The sequence below is a fragment of the Nomascus leucogenys genome, chromosome 20, assembly GCF_006542625.1.
Source record: "Nomascus leucogenys isolate Asia chromosome 20, Asia_NLE_v1, whole genome shotgun sequence".
Lineage (NCBI taxonomy): Eukaryota > Metazoa > Chordata > Mammalia > Primates > Hylobatidae > Nomascus > Nomascus leucogenys.
Window position 1 is genome coordinate 48,794,012 of NC_044400.1, and position 19,151 is coordinate 48,813,162.

Genomic DNA, 19,151 nt, shown 5'->3' on the forward strand with positions numbered 1-19,151 from the left:
TGAGTGAATAATAATTTATCACTGAATGTGAATATCAAAATGTCCCAATGTTTATCCCCATTATCAAAATGTCCCAATGTTTATGCATACAAACTATGTCTCCCAAAGTGTCACAGTATTGGCATAAAAATGTTTTGCCTTATCCATTTGGAAGAGAATATGATCAGCATTCTTGTGGCAAAGCAGATAACGGGTCTATGTGCAGATATGGAAGGGTCAAGTTATGGAGAACATCAACCTTTGAGTCTCAGGGCAGGCTGACTCAAATAGCTCATCCTGTTGTCCATCCAACATATTTTGCATTTTACTAGAAAATTTAGTAACTGTATGTCATACCAAGAATATAAGTCCGATAGATTATTGCTTGGCGTAGCTGAACAAAATGAGAAACATAAAATTTTCCAGGTACTTCTGAGAGTGCACATATACAGTCCAGGTCTGGGTTATATAGAGAAAATACCAGCTCTTTTAATAACCCTCCAGGGCACAACAATCTTGTCATCTTGGAATTTCCTACATGTCGTCTTGTAATTTTCTGATTCTAAGATCCACTGGGGTGTGGTTCAGTCATATTCCTTCCTGTTCTTCTTGCAGTGACAGTCTACTGGCTGCTCTTCTGTGCTTTCTCTCCTTGACTACTACACAGTCTCTATGTGAAGTTGGTATTCAAGAAGCTTATTGAGAAATAAATTTCTGCATTTGCGAAAAGAACAATGTAAGCTTACTGAAAGGCAGACTTACAGCTGACTGAGTTGAAAATAATTAGTGCTTTAAATTTCTCCCTGTATCATTTAGTCATTCATCGCTTAATAATGGGAATATGTTCCAAGAAATGTGTCACTAGGTGATTTTGTTGTTGTGCAAACATCAGAGTGTACTTATACAAACCTAGATGGTAGAGCCTACTACCACTACTACAAGTAGCTGGGATTACAGGTGCCCACCACCATGCCCAGATAATTTTTGTATTTTTAGTAGAGATGGGGTTTCACCATGTTGATCAGGCTGGTCTTGAACTTCTGAACTCAGGTGATCTGCCCACCTTGGCCTCCCAAAGTGCTGGGATTACAGATATAAGTCAGCATGCTCAGCCTACATATTGTATATGTTCATGATATATGGATTTTTTTCATCACAAACAATACCGCAAGAAAACTTGTATACCCGAGTCCTAATATTCAATCTTGATTTTGTTGTTGTGCAAACATCAGAGTGTACTTATACAAACCTAGATGGTAGAGCCTACTACACAGCTAGGCTAGATGGTACAATCTGTTGCTCCTAGGCTACAAATCTGTACCGCATGTGACTATACTACTGAATACTGTAGGCAATTGTAAACATACCTAGACATAGTAAATGTACAGTAAAAATACGGTATTATAATACGGTATTATCGTATTATAATACCGTATTATAATACCATATTATAATACGTATAATACGGTATTAAGATACGGTATTAAGGGACCAACACTGTATAAGAGATATATGACCCAAACGTTGTTATGAGGTACATGACTGTATATCAAAATCCTAGTTTAATACAATTTAAAGGAATATGACAGTTATGAGGCTTACCGTTTTTTTCTGAATTTTAAGGTAAAAAGTATAAATGCATTACATGGATACTTAAATATTTAAGGCATTGTGAACCCACACAAAATTAACTATAGGAAAAGAAAACTGGTTTGAAAGACTTTAGAACTGAATCTTACACAAACATATGTGTGTGTGGGGGTATACAGAGTCTAAAACATCAAGCAGATGGTAACGTAAATAATGGAAATGTTTAGGATATGGAAAATGTTCAGTTGAAATACATAAAACACTGGAAACAAACACACCAAATTTGCAAAATGGGAGGCAGAGAGCAGAATAGTTTCCTAGAGACAGCAGCTCATTTAGATGATGAACACCAGATGCCAAGTGGAGCTCAGTAGAGACAAAAGTGTCATGATTAGCTTCAGGGGAGGAGAAGAAAAGGAAGAGGCACCAGAGGTGAGAGACCCTAACACAGCCCTTTGCAGGCTGGGGCAACTCCCTAATTGTCCCTGGGGTGCTACAGGGCAAGGGACAAAATAGCCATCATTTCTCATTTCGGTCAAAGGAGGAGGTTTATATCACTGAAGAGTGATTCAAAAGCCTCCATCTGGCTGAACCCCGCAACGTGAGGGGTTGACAGTGTGAAACACTGCTCCGGGTCCATAGTCAGGGCACGGTTGGCTGTGTCTCTGTGAGATACGAAACAGTCCTTGAGACACACTCTGCAAAAAGGACCTATGAGAATTGTAGGACGAGAAAGTGTTGAATATAGTTGTGGGAAATTACTGACCTTATCAACAGATTAAAGTATGCCTTGAACAGCCACGCCATTTCCTTCCGGAAGTTCAGGATATTGGTATTTTGTTGCAAGTGGGAAGGTACCTACTGACACGCCCTGAACCCAAAGTCCATTTCCCTAGCATAACCGATTAGGCAACTAACTTATTCCTACTGTATGTGTGAAAGACAGAGAGAGAACATGAGCGAGCTCCTGAGAGTGCTGTGTAAGTACAAACCACAAATGGGAGTCTTTCTTTTGCCCGAATTTTAGTGGTGCCTCAGATCTGAAATCTAACTGAAGCCTGTCAATTGTTGTACTGCACGCTTCACAATGCATGAACGTGATACTGGACACGGACTCTCTGAGTTCAAGCACAAATTTACTGGAGGAGAAAGACATATTTATTTATGAGGCATTCCAAGTAGAGCCAAATTATTCACAGACATAGTGAGTGCTAGAGGAGACTCTGCTTGTAGGAGAAAGAATTCTAGACCACAAGCCAGTATATCCCTGGGTTCTAGTCTTGGTCTTGCTCTTAATTTAGGGTTATGTGACTTTGGCAACCACATTAGTCTTTCTAGACCTCAGTTTCCTCATGTGTGAAATGAGGACATAGAACTAAATGATCTCTAAAGCCCTTTTGGCTCTAACAGTCTAGAAGATATTCAGAAGAGGGAGCAATCATTTTAGGACAGAGGATCAGAAGATTCCATGATAGAAGAAGGGCAGTTTGCTCTTCTGCAGAGTCTGCTTTCCCTGACTGCAAAAGTAAACATGAGAGTTGCAAAAACTCCAGAGTACAGAAATGTGAAATATAGTTTGTAAATGCCCCTATAATCTTCACTGTTATTTGTTTAAAATTTATTCTTCCAGCTATTTTCTGTTAAGAGCTAATTATAATCATTACTATTTTATTAAAATGAAACACTAAGTGCATTTTTCTTCAACAAGTTTTAAAAAAAGACTATATCCTGAATCTTTCTGTCATGTCATTACACATACATCTCATTTTTAAATCAGTGCAGAGTACTGCACTGTATCTACATATTGTATTTCTTTTCTTGAGACTGAGTCTCACTGTGTCACCCAGGCTGGTGTGCAATGGCATGATCTTGGCTCACTACAACCTCCGCCTCCTGCGTTCAAGCGATTCTCCCGTCTCAGCCTCCCAAGTAGCTGGGATTACAGGTGCCCACCATCACGCCCAGCTAATTTTTGTATTTTTAGTAAAGATGGGTTTTCACCATGTTGATCAGGCTGGTCTTGAACTTCCAAACTCAGGTGATCTGCCCACCTTGGCCTCCCAAAGTGCTGGGATTACAGGTATAAGCCAGCGTGCTCAGCGTACATATTGTATATGTTGATGATATATGGATTTTTTTCATCACAAACAATACTGCAAGAAAACTTGTATACCCAAGTCCTAATACTCAGTCTTGACACCTCTTCCCTCACTTCCAATTTCCTATCCATTACCAGGTACTGGTGATCTTATTGACTATCCTAGGAACCCATCCACTTCTCACTCTGTAATTGCCTCTACTTTATTCAGGAGGAGAATCAACATCTTCTTCTGCAATAGTCCCTTAATTGATCTCTTCTCTCCCAGTCTTGCCTTCTTCCTACACAGCAGCCAGGGATGCAAATCTTATTACTCCTCAGTTTAAAACCTTCAATAGCTTCTCACTGTTCTTAAAATAAAGACCACCAACTATAAGGTTGTATTGTCTGCAATTTGCTAATTTATGGTATGTCAGCGTAGACAGTTTGGAATTTATGAATTTATGAGTGTGTTTTTAATCTGTGCTTTAGGATGTAGATTAAATGAGTTGCCCCAACAGGAATATCTATTCAGAAGTGAAATATATTTCAGATATTATATTTCATTTATATTATATTTCATTAATATTTCAGATTTTTTTTTTTTTGGTTATGTAAAAGTAACACTCCTTTTGCCCCAGTAAATCTTTGAATCTAGGCAGATTCAAAGGCAGAGGGTACTAAGAAAACAACTCTCTAGCTCCCTCACCAGTGAGCTGTGACTTCTCTATCTGCTTTTGTTTTCAGGCTCACCTCCCCAGCGCAACGATTTAGCCCTATGCTGCAGCACCAGGAAATACTTGTGTTTTATCTTCCAACAGAGAAAGCATGGCATCAGCAGTAGTGCCTGAACTCATTTCACGGCAGGGGGATCAGGCTTGCTGGGGCCTCTGCCGGGGCTGCAGTGGATCTCTGCCGTTTTTACTATGTCCACCCCTAGAACTCTTGGCTTCCTTTGCCAAAACCAAATCCTGGTGAGCATCATAAAACTTGTCTTGTCGGCCGGGCGCGGTGGCTCACGTTTGTAATCCCAGCACTTTGGGAGGCCGAGGCGGGCGGATCACGAGGTCAGGAGATCGAGACCACGGTGAAACCCCGTCTCTACTAAAAACACAAAAAATTAGCTGGACGTGGTGGCGGGCGCCTGTAGTCCCAGCTACTCGGAGAGGCTGAGGCAGGAGAATGGCGTGAACCCGGGAGGTGGAGCTTGCAGTGAGCCGAGATCGCGACACTGCACTCCAGCCTGGGTGACAGAGCGAGACTCCGTCTCAAAAAATAAATAAATAAATAAATAAATAAATAAAACTTGTCAAGTTTAAAAGAGAATGCAGATAAATTGTAACTCCAATCTTGACGGTCTAGCCAATTAACTCTGTTTTATGATTCTCTTTGGAAATGGCTATGGCATTAAATGCGTTTGTCAGATGCCAGGTAGCCAGCAAACCAGGATTCAAACCCAGGTAATGGCGGCTTTAAAATGTGAACTCTTTCAACTTCCCCACCCTGCTCACCAGTGGCTGGGAGACGCTGCCACAGGGAAAGGAACAGCTCTGAAGTGGTTGAGTGAAAAAGCACAGGACAGGAGGGTTAGAGACATGGGTCCCAGCCCTACAACAACCTCCAACTTATGGGGGATCCTTGAAGAGGTCCCTTTCTCTCTTTAGGCCTCAGTTTTCTTATCCATAAAATGAGGGGTTTGGACCACTGAAGACCCCTTCCAGGTCATGATTCTGTCATCTACGGAGTTTTTTGTTTTTTCTTTGAGACTGAGTCTCGCTCTGTCGCCTAGGCTGGAGTGCAGTGGCGTGATCTCGGCTCACTGCAAGCTCCGCCTCCCGGGTTCACGCCATTCCCCTGCCTCAGCCTCCCGAGTAGCTGGGACTACAGGCATCGGCCACAAAGCCCGGCTAATTTTTTGTATTTTTTTTAGTAGAGACGGGGTTTCACTGTGTTAGCCAGGATGGTCTTGATCTCCTGACCTCATCTATGGACAGTTTTAAAGCCTCAGCTTAGTTGCTTAAGAAACAGGCTGAAAAATTGAATTGAAAAAAAAATAAAAATCTTTTCGTCATTCAAAGAAACAAAGGAAAGGACAGCAAAATTGCTCACATCATTTGAAATTTGAAGTGTGGTTTGTTGCCAGTGGGATCAACATATGGATTCAATGAAATCAGAAAATCAGGCAGGGGAGGAAATCAGTTTTTAATGAGGCGTTTTCAATTTTCCATGAAATAATTACTTCAAACCACCAATATAAACTTTGAAGCATCTTTCTGAATTTGGCACAGTGTATATGAAAAAAGTCAAACCAAAGTAAACCAAAGACTGATCAGTTTGATAATCTCCTCCAAAGACCAAATAGAAAACCTGCAAAGTTCTTTAGTTGGACAGATAGAGAATTGTGCTTGGAGCTAGCAGGCCTGGGTTCAAGTTTTGGCTGAATCACATCTCCAAGTCTGTGTCCTTAACTGTGAAATGATCATCATAATCCTACCTACATAGATATCACAGGGTAGTTGGGAAGGCCTAATAAGCAGAACTACATAAAGAACTATTTCATTACAAATAATTGCCTGCCAAAAAAAATTCCCCACTATTTACATGGACATACAGATTTGGAATTTTAATGTTTGAATTACCTCTTATCAAAAGCTGAAAAACTGCTATAATTAAAAGGAATGAGGGAAGCTGCCTTTAAACAAACAACAAAACCACAATCACCGAAAAGTATCCTTCTTTTACAGTAGCAAAGAATTGCAAAGATAACATCCCATCCTGAAGGTTGGGAAGCACAGTTCAGAACTTGACAGTCCAGAATCATGTTCACATTCTCTCTTCATTCCCTTAGAAAATCTGGCATCGAGTCCCATGGAAGGTGCTTTGAAATGCCTCCCAGATTGCATCCTTCTCCTCTATTTCCTCCATCTTTTCCTTGGTCTGAGCTCTCTTCACAGGACAGCTAAATGACAGCAAAGCCTAAGCAACAACCAGGGTCACTGCTGCCAGGCCAGCCTCAGTACTGCCCGATTAACCTTTCTAACAAGCAGACTTCATCAGGCTCCGCAGCGATTCCATCAGTGTCACATGACTTCCTTCTACTGCCAAAAACGGACCCCTACTCTAGTCCAGCAATCCCTCCACTTGCTCTCTTACCTGTGGCATTGATTCCAGCCCAGCGTCCAAGCTTTCACTGTTCGCCCTGCCTAGAAAGCTCCTCCACCCTCACGTAAAGGACCTCTTCAAGGAGAACTACAAACCACTGTTTAAGGAAATAAGAGAAGACACAAACAAACAGAAAAACATTCCATCCTCATGGATAGGAAGGATCAGTATCTTGAAAATAGCCATACTGCCCAAAGTAATTTATAGATTCAATGCTATTCCCATCAAACTACCATCGACATTATTCACAAAATTAGAAAAAATCTAATTTAAAATACGGAACCAAAAAAGAGTCCATAAAGCCAAGATAATCCTCAGCAGAAAGAAAAAAGGTGGCAGCATCATGCTACCTGACTTCAAACTATACTACAAGGCTACAGTAACCAAAACAGCATGGTGCTGGTACCAAGACAGATATAGACACCTCAGAAATAAGACCACACATCTACAACCATCTGATCTTCGACAAACCTGACAAAAACAAGCAATGGGGAAAGAATTCCCTATTTAATATATGGTACTGGGAAAACTGGCTAGCCATATGCAGAAAACTGAAACTGGACCCTTTCCTTAAACTACATAGAAAAATTAACTCAAGATGGATTAAAGACTTAAATGTAAAACCCAAAACCATAAAAACCCCAGAAGAGAATCTAGGCAATACCATTCAGGACATAGGCATGGGCAAAGATTTTATGATGAAATTGCCAAAAATAATTGCAACAAAAACCAAAATTGACAAATGGGATCTAATTAAACTAAAGAGCTTCTGCACAGCAAAAGAAACTATCATCAGAGCGAACAGGCAACCTATAGAATGGAGGAAAATTTTTGCAATCTACCCACCTGACAAAGGTCTAATTTCCAGAATTTATAAGGAACTTCAACAAATTTACAAGAAAAAAACCAAACAACTCCATCAAAAAGTGGGCAAAGGACATGAACAGACACTTCTCAAAAGAGGAGATTTATGTGACCAACAAACATATAAAAAAAAAAAGCTCATTACTGATCATTAGACAAATGCAAATCAAAACCACAAGGAGATTCCACATCATACCAGTCAGAATGGTGATTATTAAAAAGTCAAGAAACAGTAGATGCTGGCGAGGCTGTGGAGAAATAGGAACGCTTTAACACTGGTGGTGGGAATGTAAATTAGTTCCACCATTGTGGAACACAGTGTGGCGATTCCTCAAGGATCTAGAACCAGAAATACCATTCAACCCAGCAATCTCATTATTGGGTATATACCCAAAGGAATATAAATAATTCTATTATAAAGATACATGCACATGTATATTTATTGTGGCACTATTCACAATAGCAAAGACATGGAATCAACCCAAATGCCCATCAATGACACACTGGATAAAGAAAATATGGCATATATACACCATAGAATACTATACAGCCATAAAAAAGGAGTATGATCATGTCTTCTGTAGGGACATGGATAATGCTGGAAGCCATCATCCTCAGCAAACTAACACAGGAGCAGAAAACCAAACACCACATGCTCTCACTCATAAGTGGGAGTTGAACAATGAGAACACATGAACGCAGGGAGGGGAACAACACACACTGGGGCGGTAGGGAGGGCAGGGGGAGGGAGAGTATCAGGATAAATAGCTAATGCATGCAGGGCTTAATATCTAGGTGATGGGTTGACAGGTGCAGCAAACCACCATGGCACATGTTTACCTATGTAACAAACCTGCACGTTCTGCACATGTATCCTGGAACTTAAAATAAAATTAAAAAAATAAACAAGCAAAAAAAAAAAGAAAGAAATCTCTTCCACCCTCCTTCACCTGTCTTAATACAAGTCATTTCTCCAAGCTCCCCTTAGTGCAGGGCTCAGCGTTTACTGTGGTTATGCAATCATCTGGGAGATCCTGTTAAAATGCAGGTTCTGATGCAGTAGACTGGAGGTAAAGTCAGGACTCTGCATTTCCAACAAGCTCCCAGGTGGTTATGATGCTGCTGGTCCATGGACCTCACTTTGAGGACCAAAGCTTACTGGCTTATTGGAAAAAAATGGAAAGGGAATAGTTTTTTGAGATACATGGACATGGGTTTAAATGTCATCTTGATTAGGTTTTAGCTGTGTGACTTAGGGCAACTAACTTCCCTTGTATAATGGGAATATTACTTATTTTATATAAATGATGTGGGGATCTTTTGAGATACTAACAGATACTATTCTAAATAGGGCTTTCTCTTGGCTCCCCTGAACTCATCACTTCATCCTCTATTAAGCTTCTCTGATTATGCAGTCTTATTTCTCTTTACTTGGAATTTTATTGCTTAAATAACATGTGTGCACATTGCAACCATATATAAATAGGACCATATGTTCTTTGAGGGCATAATCATGTTTGATATTTCTCTTAGCATATAAATCAAGAAAAAGTTTTACTAAAGTTTGATTTTTTTCATGCAAAACTCTGAGCTGTATGATACTTAGTAATACCACCACCCTTCACTGCAGCATTATGTAGGGAGGCAGGGCTCTGTCGTGGTACTGAGCACAGGCTTTGGAGTCAGACACACCCAAGTGCCAGTGTTGGATTCATCACTCACCATCTGTCCTGCCTAATCCAGACTAACATGTCTGGTTCTCAGTTTCTTCACCTGTAAAATAGGAATTTTGCCTTAACCTTTAGTGCTATTAAGTTAGACAAGTTGCATAAGGTACGAGAATTAAGAATTAAGTTAGACAAGTTACATAAGGTATGAGGTGTATTGTGAAAAAGGCCATGATTCTCCATCCCTTCCTGAATCCATGCCATTTTCTAATGTAACGCTGCAGTTCCTTCCATTAAAAAGTGGGGTCTATTTCTCCACCCCTTGAATCTGAGCTGGCTTCTTGAGTTGCTTTTGAAATAGATTGGAGTAGAAGTGAGTTGTGTCAGCTTGAACCTAGGCCTCAAGGGGCCTTGCTTCCATTCTCTCTTGCAACCAAGTTGAGCCAACATGTTATGAACCCAGGCTAGGCTGCTACATCATGAAAGACGTGAGGCTCAGCTGCTCCCCACGTGACATGGCCAATGGTCCGCCAATATTCAGAAGCAGAGCTGCCTTGGTGACCACAGATGCATGGAGGAACCTGGAAAAGGCAGTAATTTGCCCACCCAAGCCCACCCAAACTGCTTATCTACAGAAGCACAAGCTCAATAAATGGTGGTTATTTTAAGCCATTACGTTTGGGGTGATTTGTTACACAGCAATAGATAACTGATACTGAATATACAAGTAATTTCTCAATAAACAGTGGCTACGTTTTGGACAATATTATACTTAATACAGAATGAGTTTGTCATAGTACTAACATTTGTGCTTTTTAGTCAGAAGTAGGAATATGACTAAACCAGGAATTGGGACTCTGAGATTCCAGTCCCAGCAGTTTTTCCAGTGGGCAGCTGTATACTTTGGACAAATCATTTAACCTCTTTGAGACTCAGTTTCCTCATTTGTAAATTAAGGTGGTTAGACCAAGTAACTTTTAAGGTTCTTTTCCAGCTCTAAAAAGGATCAAGTGTCCTTTTTACCAAAAGGCAGTACTTCTTCCTTTCTAACAGATACTTTTGAACACAATTTAATGTTTTTCTTGTAGACTTAGGGTTTAATCACAGACCACCTTCACTGTATTGTCTTTGCTGCCTAGCATTTGGCTGTAACCACATTTCATACTTATCACAAGAGCTGTACACTGAAACTATAAATTAGATCTCTTTGCTGTGGACCAGGAACCCAGGTAGCCAAGCTCATTAGGAATCAGAAATGAAATAATGCCAAATAAGTTCTAGTGGGACTCTTAAGTATGTGACTCTTAACAACAATTTGAAGGTGCAGGTGGACTTCTTTTATGCATTTCTAGGTTACAATATATATTCTGGAGGACTAAGTTTGTTGACAATCTGACCAAATAAAAGCAATACTATTTTACAGCTATACAGAATCAAATCTTTGTATTTATTGCACGTTAATCACCAAGATACATATGATACTCGGTTATCAAATGAGGGAAAAGAATTAACACCAAAATCAAATTTCAAAACTCCTGTGTGTAGACATCTACTCTACAACCAGTGATCAAGTGAATTAATAAATTTAAAATATATCCAAATACACATTTTATTAAAAAGCTATGCATGTGGCAATGAGTCAATAACCAAGGTGACTTTTGTTCATTCACAGGCATTGTGTATAGCCTCTCACATATCACTCATACTCTTACAAATTTAATACAGTCCTCTCTGTGACATATAGCAGGCCATGTTGTGGTCAACTGAAAACAACAACAACAAAAAAAGGCTGTTCTACTGTCCATTTCCACTAGTGTTAAACAATCAAATGTCAGGGTGTTTTTACTCCCAGAAGGAGTTAAGCTAAATCAGAGAATGTATATATAATGTGAGGGCAACAGTTTACTTTAGCTTTGCCTTCAGATGTAGATATTTAAGTCTGTAGAAAGAAGCACTAGCTTGTTGAAAATGTGAAATACAATTGGTTATTTATCGGAAACTTTTTTCTGTGATTAAAAACCATGAGGAGCTCTAGAGGAACTAGAATCCACATGAAGAACATTGCAATGAAACATGGCTTACATTTGTCTACCTGGAGAAAATGTATTTTGAAATGACTTGAAAATTGACGTCAGAGATTCAAGTCAACTAATGGATTCTTACAGTTAAAATCTTAAATACCAGTGCTTCTTTAACTATCTTTTGAATCAATTCACTTCTCTCTCTCCTCTAATTTAAATTTTTACCGCAGCTGCCTTTGGTCTTGGTTGTATCTTTCCTGTGTCATTCTCATTGCAGCCTGCATGAACTCTCTAAAATAGAGATCTGCGCTGCTTAAGATCCTTCAGTGGTTTCTCCCAAGACATTAGGATCTCTGAAGACAAGGACTGTGTCCCCAGAAACTCATCGACTATCTGGTGTCTCTGGATCTGCGCACATGATGTCTCCAAGGCCAGGTCAGGGTTTTATTAAATTTTGGAGAACCACTTGTACACTGAACAGAACAGAGTTCAGCACTTGTGATAAAGTTTGAGATACAATATTCCTTTTGTCATTTGTTCATATTCATTGCAGCCCAGGAACATCTTTCCTACAATGCCTGACAACACTGAGTCAGAGTTTTAATTTTCTGTTTTAGGACACATATTCATTGGCTTGGTGTTCTACGTATGTTTTAGGAAAGGATTATTTGATAATCTACAGTCCTGAAGATTTTAACTAACCTCTGTGGGACTATGATATTCTCAGGTGAAAAGGGTGCAAGTAGATGAACGATTTCATTTTCAGTTTATTCTCTTAAATAGCAGTCAGAGTAAGAAAGGCTACAACTGGAGACAGGGGATGGCTCAGTGGTTAAGAGCAGGCACTCGAGAAAGGCTACATCTGACCTGCACATAAGTGAAGACTCCCAAGTCTGCTTCCCCTAGGATAACCCCTTTAACTCAACTCTTTTCTACATACCTACAAAGTCTCTCTGTAAGCATGTAATCTAATGACCAAAAAGAACGACCAAAAAGAAAATCTGTCTAATGACCAAGGAAGAAAAGCAGGACATAGGTACTAGTTACTATTTAACCAAGACTGTAAAAGATCCCAAGATTCAGGGTTATCAGAAAGATTGTGTAACTAGGGGAATGTGAAACACAGTCTAGGGAGAGGAAACCTAGCTACTGGGAGGCGGGTATTCAATTATTTGGAAACTGGCATCTATTCCAAGAAGCACAGTGAATGGGCTTCCGGGCACCAAAAGTGGGCTGTTCTAGGAGGAAAGGGGCCGGCCCTACCTGTGCTCTGCCCTTGGGCTGCAAATGGATTCTGGCCGGAGCTTAGCCAGGTTGTATTTCCAGGCTCAGAGAGGGTCTGGGTGGGAAGTCAAGGGAATCATTCCATGTTTAGGATAATGGAACATGTTGAGTTGGTACGCAAGTTTTTGTCTTCAATCCCAGATATCCAAAAAGCTCTTTGAAACACAGGAAAGATTGGCCCTATTTCTCTTTAGGTATCATTATTTATCTAAATCTCTGGAGCCACTGAGGACCAAGATCATACATACTGAATAAATGCATGGAGCAGGATCAGAGGATAGACGCAGAATGGGCCAAGAAGAGAAGTAAGCCACACCTTCCCTTCCTGTCTCAGCATCTGTTCCATTTCTGCTTAGTGACCCAGGCAGCTTGCAGTTAGCTGACTCTTCACACTTTAGGGAAATACAAATAACTCCAGAACTTAACTTTACCTTTGAGCTTCAAATTGTTTCAATTATGTACCTTGTTTCAATTATCTGCCTCCTGACAGTGTTTCACAGCTGGGACCAGTAAGGTGGTCTATGATCTTTAACATCTGTCTTATCCTTCCTAAAATGGTATTAACTGAAGGATTAAATGGGGAAGAGGGAGGAGTAGGCAGCAAATATAGACCCTATCATGTTTAAAAGCAGTAACCCCTTTCCATTTCTTTCTCATTAAACTCTCAAATGCTTCTCGTCTTTTCTCCAGATTTTATTCCTCATAAGAGCTTGCTTGATTGCAACCACCAAGGACATCCACAAACCAGAGCAAGAAGGACCATCAGTAATTCTTTCCCATAAATAGTGACAGGAAGAAAATAAACGCCCTATTCTTCAATGATCTGAACCACCTCTGGAGCACAAACTTCCTCTAAATTCACCGGGCAAATATCCATCATGGGGCAGGTATCTATGCCGCCATGGAAAGTAACATAAAATGTACTAAGTCATCACTGGGAGTTTTAATTTTGTTTTTAAGGTCAGTTGCCGTGCTGGGGTAAAAAGCATTGATTCTTGCCTTTTATCTCCGGGAAAATTCTTCACCGCTACTTTGTGAAAATCTCGCCTCATCAGGGCTGCCAAGGTCAATGCAACCTAAATAACCAACCTGGGAGATGCTTGCCTAATTATTAAATATTTAGCAAACAGTTTGTGACTATTTAACTGTTTGCACCTGGCACCCTCTTTTCACTACGTGAGGCCTCCTGGCACCCTGACCTCTTCCCCCACCCCTACCCACCGCCCAGGCCGCCAGCACCCCTGGGGGGCAAATACCGGGACCCAAGGACATTTCAAAGAAACAGCAGAGGTCACATTCCATTTCCTTTTTATTAAAAAACATACTTAAAATGGGGGAGGAGGGCACAGATCTAAGAGAAAATCTCTTGCAGTTTTTTCAAGTTCGCATGCACCGTTGAAAGTTCATTAGTTAGGGATTTAAAAGCAAAAATGTTTCACACAACCAATTAAACGCCAAGCTTTACAAACGCCTTGGTCTTTGGTTTTGGGAATCTGTAAAAGTCCGCCTCCCCCCACTCGAGTTTTGCCCCTTTTAGAGCCCCTTTGTTGAATTACGTGACTTTTCCCGAAGTCATCAAACTTTGAACTTAATTTTTTTTTTTTTCAGGGCAAAAGCAAATCAAGAAATTAAACTTAAAAGTAGGCACCTCGGAGAGAAGTGGGGGAAAGTTCACCCCAAAGCCAAGTTCCGCAGGACTCAAGCCCTCCTTGCGCGCGCGGGGCGGGGGACTGTCCCTACCTGGGGCCAGACGGCGGCGACGGCGGCGGCGGCGGCGGCGGGGTCCCGGCGCCCATGGCTTCGCCGGCTTCGGGCGGCCGGGCCGGGAAACGCTAGCGGCTCCGCGCTGCCCGGAGCCCGCCGAGCTCGCGGCGGCCGCCCCAGTGCTGTCATTGGGCCCGCGCGTCACGTGGCCCGGGCTGCGGGTGAGCCTTCCCGACACGCGTAACCCTTTACCTGCACGCCCCGAGGATGCGGCGGGGCTAGGGCTCGAACCCCTGGAGTCCGACGTCCAACATACCCGGGGCCGGGGCGGCAGGCAGTCCCGGGCGCACTGAAACAGAAAATCCACGCGCTTGTTGGCCTCTGAGCACAAACGACCTTGCCAACCGCCTGCCATCCCGGGAAACTCCGTGATGCCTACTTCAATGTTGCGCTGGAGAGAAGGGAGCTTCCAATGATCAAGGGACTGGAGTACGGGGATAAACAAAACAAATGCACCCGCTGGCAAATAGATGTGTACTCCCAAACCCTGCGAACTTGCATTTTTCAGTTTCCTCCTTATTTCTAGCATTCTTCGCCTAGACCTGCTGTGAGCTCCATGGCCAGCCCTGTGTGAGCTACGTGGACCGAGAAACAGCGGGGGCGCCACCACCACGATAAAAACCAGGGAAGTTGCACACACTCGCCTGCACCCTAAAGGCCCCAGTGGGAGTTCAATGAACTGGTTCCCTGTCCCCTCCTCACCCACTCCCCCACCATCCCTTTCTTTTCCTGAGGTGTTAGGACATTGGCCACAACACTGCATCCAATCTACTGAGCTCCACATTCGTAGCTGTTACAATCCATATCCCTAAGGCGGGTGGAGAACTGACTCTGCTTAAGGACTGGACATTCTTTTCACCTGTGCTCCAAAGCAAATGCTGGGCTTGCCAAAAAAAATGTGTTAAGCAACTGCGCCCAGCCACCCTCCTTAGGAGCTCTTACCACTCTGGCGTCTCCTCACCAGCTCCTTTACTTCTTCTCATAGCTCTGCCCCCACCAGCCGCTAATTTTTTGTATTTTAGTAGAGACGGGTTCACCGTGGTCTCGATCTCCTGACTCGTGATCACCGCTCGGCCTCCCAAAGTGCTGGATTACAAGCGTGAGCCACCGCGCCCGCCCTCTCTTCTTTTCAACTCATCCAGCAAGAGAATAAAACAGGATATTGGAGAGGCATCTGGACAGAGTATTATCTAAGGATGGACATAGTGTCCTTGGGTTTTCGATGTATCTACTTTAATGATTCCAGCCCCATTCACATGATATTTGCCAGGCTTTTGAAAATTTGAAGACTACATTTTTTGAATCCTTCTAATTTTGCAATGCTAGGATTGCACGCTGTAAAGTGGTAGATTTTTGCAGGAAGTTATATGTGGTTTTACATCCTTTGTCACAATGAACGGCACTCATGTCCAACTTATAGTCGATACTTGTCTACAAGTCTGATGTACTTGTCTGATACATTTATCAAGCAGGTTATCTGTCCAAAAAGGCATTGGTATTTGTATTGGGTTTTATTTTATTTATTTATTTATTTATTTATTTATTTATTTATTTATTATTTGAGACAGGGTCTGGCTGTTGCGAGGGCTGGAGTGCGGTGCGATCTCAGCTCACTGCAACCTCCTCCTCTGGGGATCAAAGGATCCTCCCACCTCAGCCTCTGGAGTGCCTGGGACTACAGGCGCATGCTACCATGCTCAGCTAATTTTTGTATTATTATTATTATTATTATTATTATTATTTTTGTGGAGACTAGGGTGGGGGTGAGCTCTCCTTACCTTGCCCAGGCTGGTCTTCAACTCCTGAGCTCAAGCAATCTGCTCGCCTCGGCCTCCCAAAGTGCTGGGATTGCAAGTTGAGCCACCGCGCGCCCAGCCTGCCTTGGGTTTTAAAGTGCAGTTCCTAGACTAATAGCATCGGCATAATCTGAGAGAATGTAGCAAAAATGCAAATTCTTGGGCTCCACCCCAGACGTATTGATTCAGAAATAGTTGGGGAGGGAGGGTGAAGAAATCTGTGTTTTAGCAAGTGGTACCTACTCCAGTTTGCGAACCGTTGCTCTGAATATGCACAAGTAGCTGGCAAAGTTCCCCTCATCTATTAAATAGTAAGGGCTGGCATTCTATAAAACTGGAGGTGCTGCTTTTATTTGTATACCTAAATTACCAGTATTATGTAATCTGTCATGTTGATACACTGAAACTGACCCCTCTGTGTGTCCATACAACATGCAATCTGTACTTCTTGCAGATCTCTTGGAATGCCAAATTGAGATCTGAGGGGGCCCTTGTAAAACATATGGAAGAAAAACCTATGGTTTCTTGATGCACACCAGGGTGAAAACACCATGATTCACTTCATTTTTTAGGTGTGCCCATATTTTCACTGACATGTAAATTGTTCCCAGCCAATGAGTCATGAAAGATAGGAAAGCTATTTTTTTGAGTGGATTTATCAACATGGTTCCAAATTTGTGAAAGAGTTCTAAAAAACAAACAACATTAGAAACATTATGGTATCTGTTTATGTTATAACCCAAAAAACTCCCCACACCATATTAGGCATTGCAGTAAGGCTCCTGAGAAAGAAAGAACTGAGTGGGTTTTTATTTCAGTTTTCTCCATGGGATAGATAGCCTATTTCTAATGGGCTAGATGGATGTCTTACCTTTAAACTCTCTAGGTCCAAGTTTATTTTGTGATTTTCCCCCACTTTCATCCCCTGTTCACTTTACATTTGTAACTCTATCTACTCAATTTCAATTGGAACTGGAATTATTTGAGTTTTCCTTCCCCTTCATCAAACACCTCTATCCATTAAGCCCTGAAATAAATCTTGAATTGCTCCTACTCTAAGCAGGTTCTAAGATCAGGTTCTAACACTTTCTAACTGAGATCATTGCCATGGTCTTTACTGGTCTCCCAGCTTCTGATCTCTTCCATCTTAAAGACATCTAACAAAGTAACTGCCCTTCCCCAAAACTTTTTTCCCAGCTCCCTGTTGAAACCAGCGCAATTTTCCAACAAGCCAAATGCCCATAGTACTGAAGCTTGAGAAACTTACACCTGCTGCCTGTTGACCAATTCCTCTTCCTTAACCCTCCCTAATTCCTGTTTTCCTATAGGAGGTTACAGTGAGATGGTAGACACCTGCTGCCTATTGATCAACTCCTCTTCCTTGCCCCACCTGTTTTCTCCCCCATATAAACCCCAACTTTAGCCAGGGGAGATTCAGATTTGAGTCTTGTCTCCTGTCTCTGGCTGATATCACCCATAAGAAACCCTTCTTCCCTGACAATACTCATTGCCTTAGTGATTGGCTTTCTGTGTAGTGAGCAACAGGACCTAGGCTGGGGCCCTGGCTTTCAGTGACACTATTGACTACTGAATAAAGTCTAAAATCCCAACAGCATTTGAAGTCACCTGAAATATGCTTCAACTCCCATTTTTGCTCATGCAGCTTCCTTTACCTGAAATGTCTCTCTGACATTGACAGCTAAGTCCTAATTATTCTTCTAGCCTCAGCTCTATCTCCTCTGGGTCAACCTTTTTGATACTCAGGTAGGGTTAATTGCTCCTCTGTAGTGTATCCTCAGCACCTGGCCCTCACTCTTACTAACTTTGAAATCAGTCTCATCTGGTTTAGCTGTGTCTCTTCTAGACTGTAGGGTTCTGGATGGCAGGTCATAAGTGAATTTTCAAATCATTACAGGATATAGCATAATGCCTTGGGCATAGCAAGCATGCAGTGTTGACTGTTGTGTTCTTGACTCTAGGAAAGAAGATATTTAAACAAACTCTATTTATTTGAAATGCCTTTTTGCAAATATTTATTAACTTCTCTACATTTTCTTTGAGAACTAAAAGGAGAGGGGTTTAGCCTTTTCAACCTAAAGATACTACCCTTTGTAAGTAATGGAATTGTTTTCAGTGGTGGTAAATTTTGAACACGTTAGTCTCAGCCATGTGATGCAGGCAATAAACCAGAATAATTTATTTTCTTAACACATTAAAGTTTCTCTGAGAACAATTATTTGATGACAACTAGATACAAGCTTTCAGATAATTATTTCCTATGTATTGTCACTTAAGCTCACCAATACTCCTCTGTTTCTGTTTTTTAAAAATATTTTTTTCGTGCGTGTGTGGATTCTCAGATCCAAGAGGCAAGAGATGGAAGAAAGGGCACGTGGGAAGACTCCCCTTGGTCCTGCTCGTTCACGCAAAGGGAATTTATGAGAGAGACAACTCCTCAGTCATTATCCTTCTTCTCCTTCCTCCCCATCCTTCTATTAATGAATTCATCAACTATTTCTATATACCTGAAAAACCTGAGAGTTTGCAGCAACCTTCAGTGATCTTCAGAGCTAGCCCAGTCTCTCACCTGCAAGTTAGAAAACATCTTGTAGGTTATTATTGATCTCTAAGTGCCTACTAGATACTAAATGCTCTATTTTGATGTACTTTGAGAAAGTTAAGGAAAAAGACACTGAGAGTGCACTGAAATCTTTTTCAGCTATTCTCCCTGGACCCCTGTTTCTAGGTTTCTTTACCTATACCTTTGGAATACTAACAGCACCTACTTCACAGGGCTGTTGTGAAGTTTAAATGGCGTAGTACACGCAAAGCTCCAAGCACAGTGCCTGGTGCAACGTAAGCACTCAGTAAGCACGAATAGTTATTATTATTACTGAAGGTCTCTAATCACATCTGCCAAAAATGGGGGAGAAAAACAGCACGCCAA

The 19,151-nt window shown here is 41.6% G+C and overlaps 1 protein-coding gene across 1 annotated transcript in view; it reads right to left on the bottom strand.

Annotated features, from left to right (window-relative positions):
* The window catches only part of C20H4orf19 (chromosome 20 C4orf19 homolog), a 133,107-nt gene extending 118,617 nt beyond the window's left edge, over window positions 1-14,490 (bottom strand). Inside the window, exon 1 of the mRNA XM_004091659.3 lies at window positions 14,385-14,490. The gene's annotated coding sequence lies outside the window, so the exon portion shown is untranslated. The remainder of the gene's footprint in view (window positions 1-14,384) is intronic.
* Window positions 14,491-19,151: the final 4,661 nt, after the last annotated feature.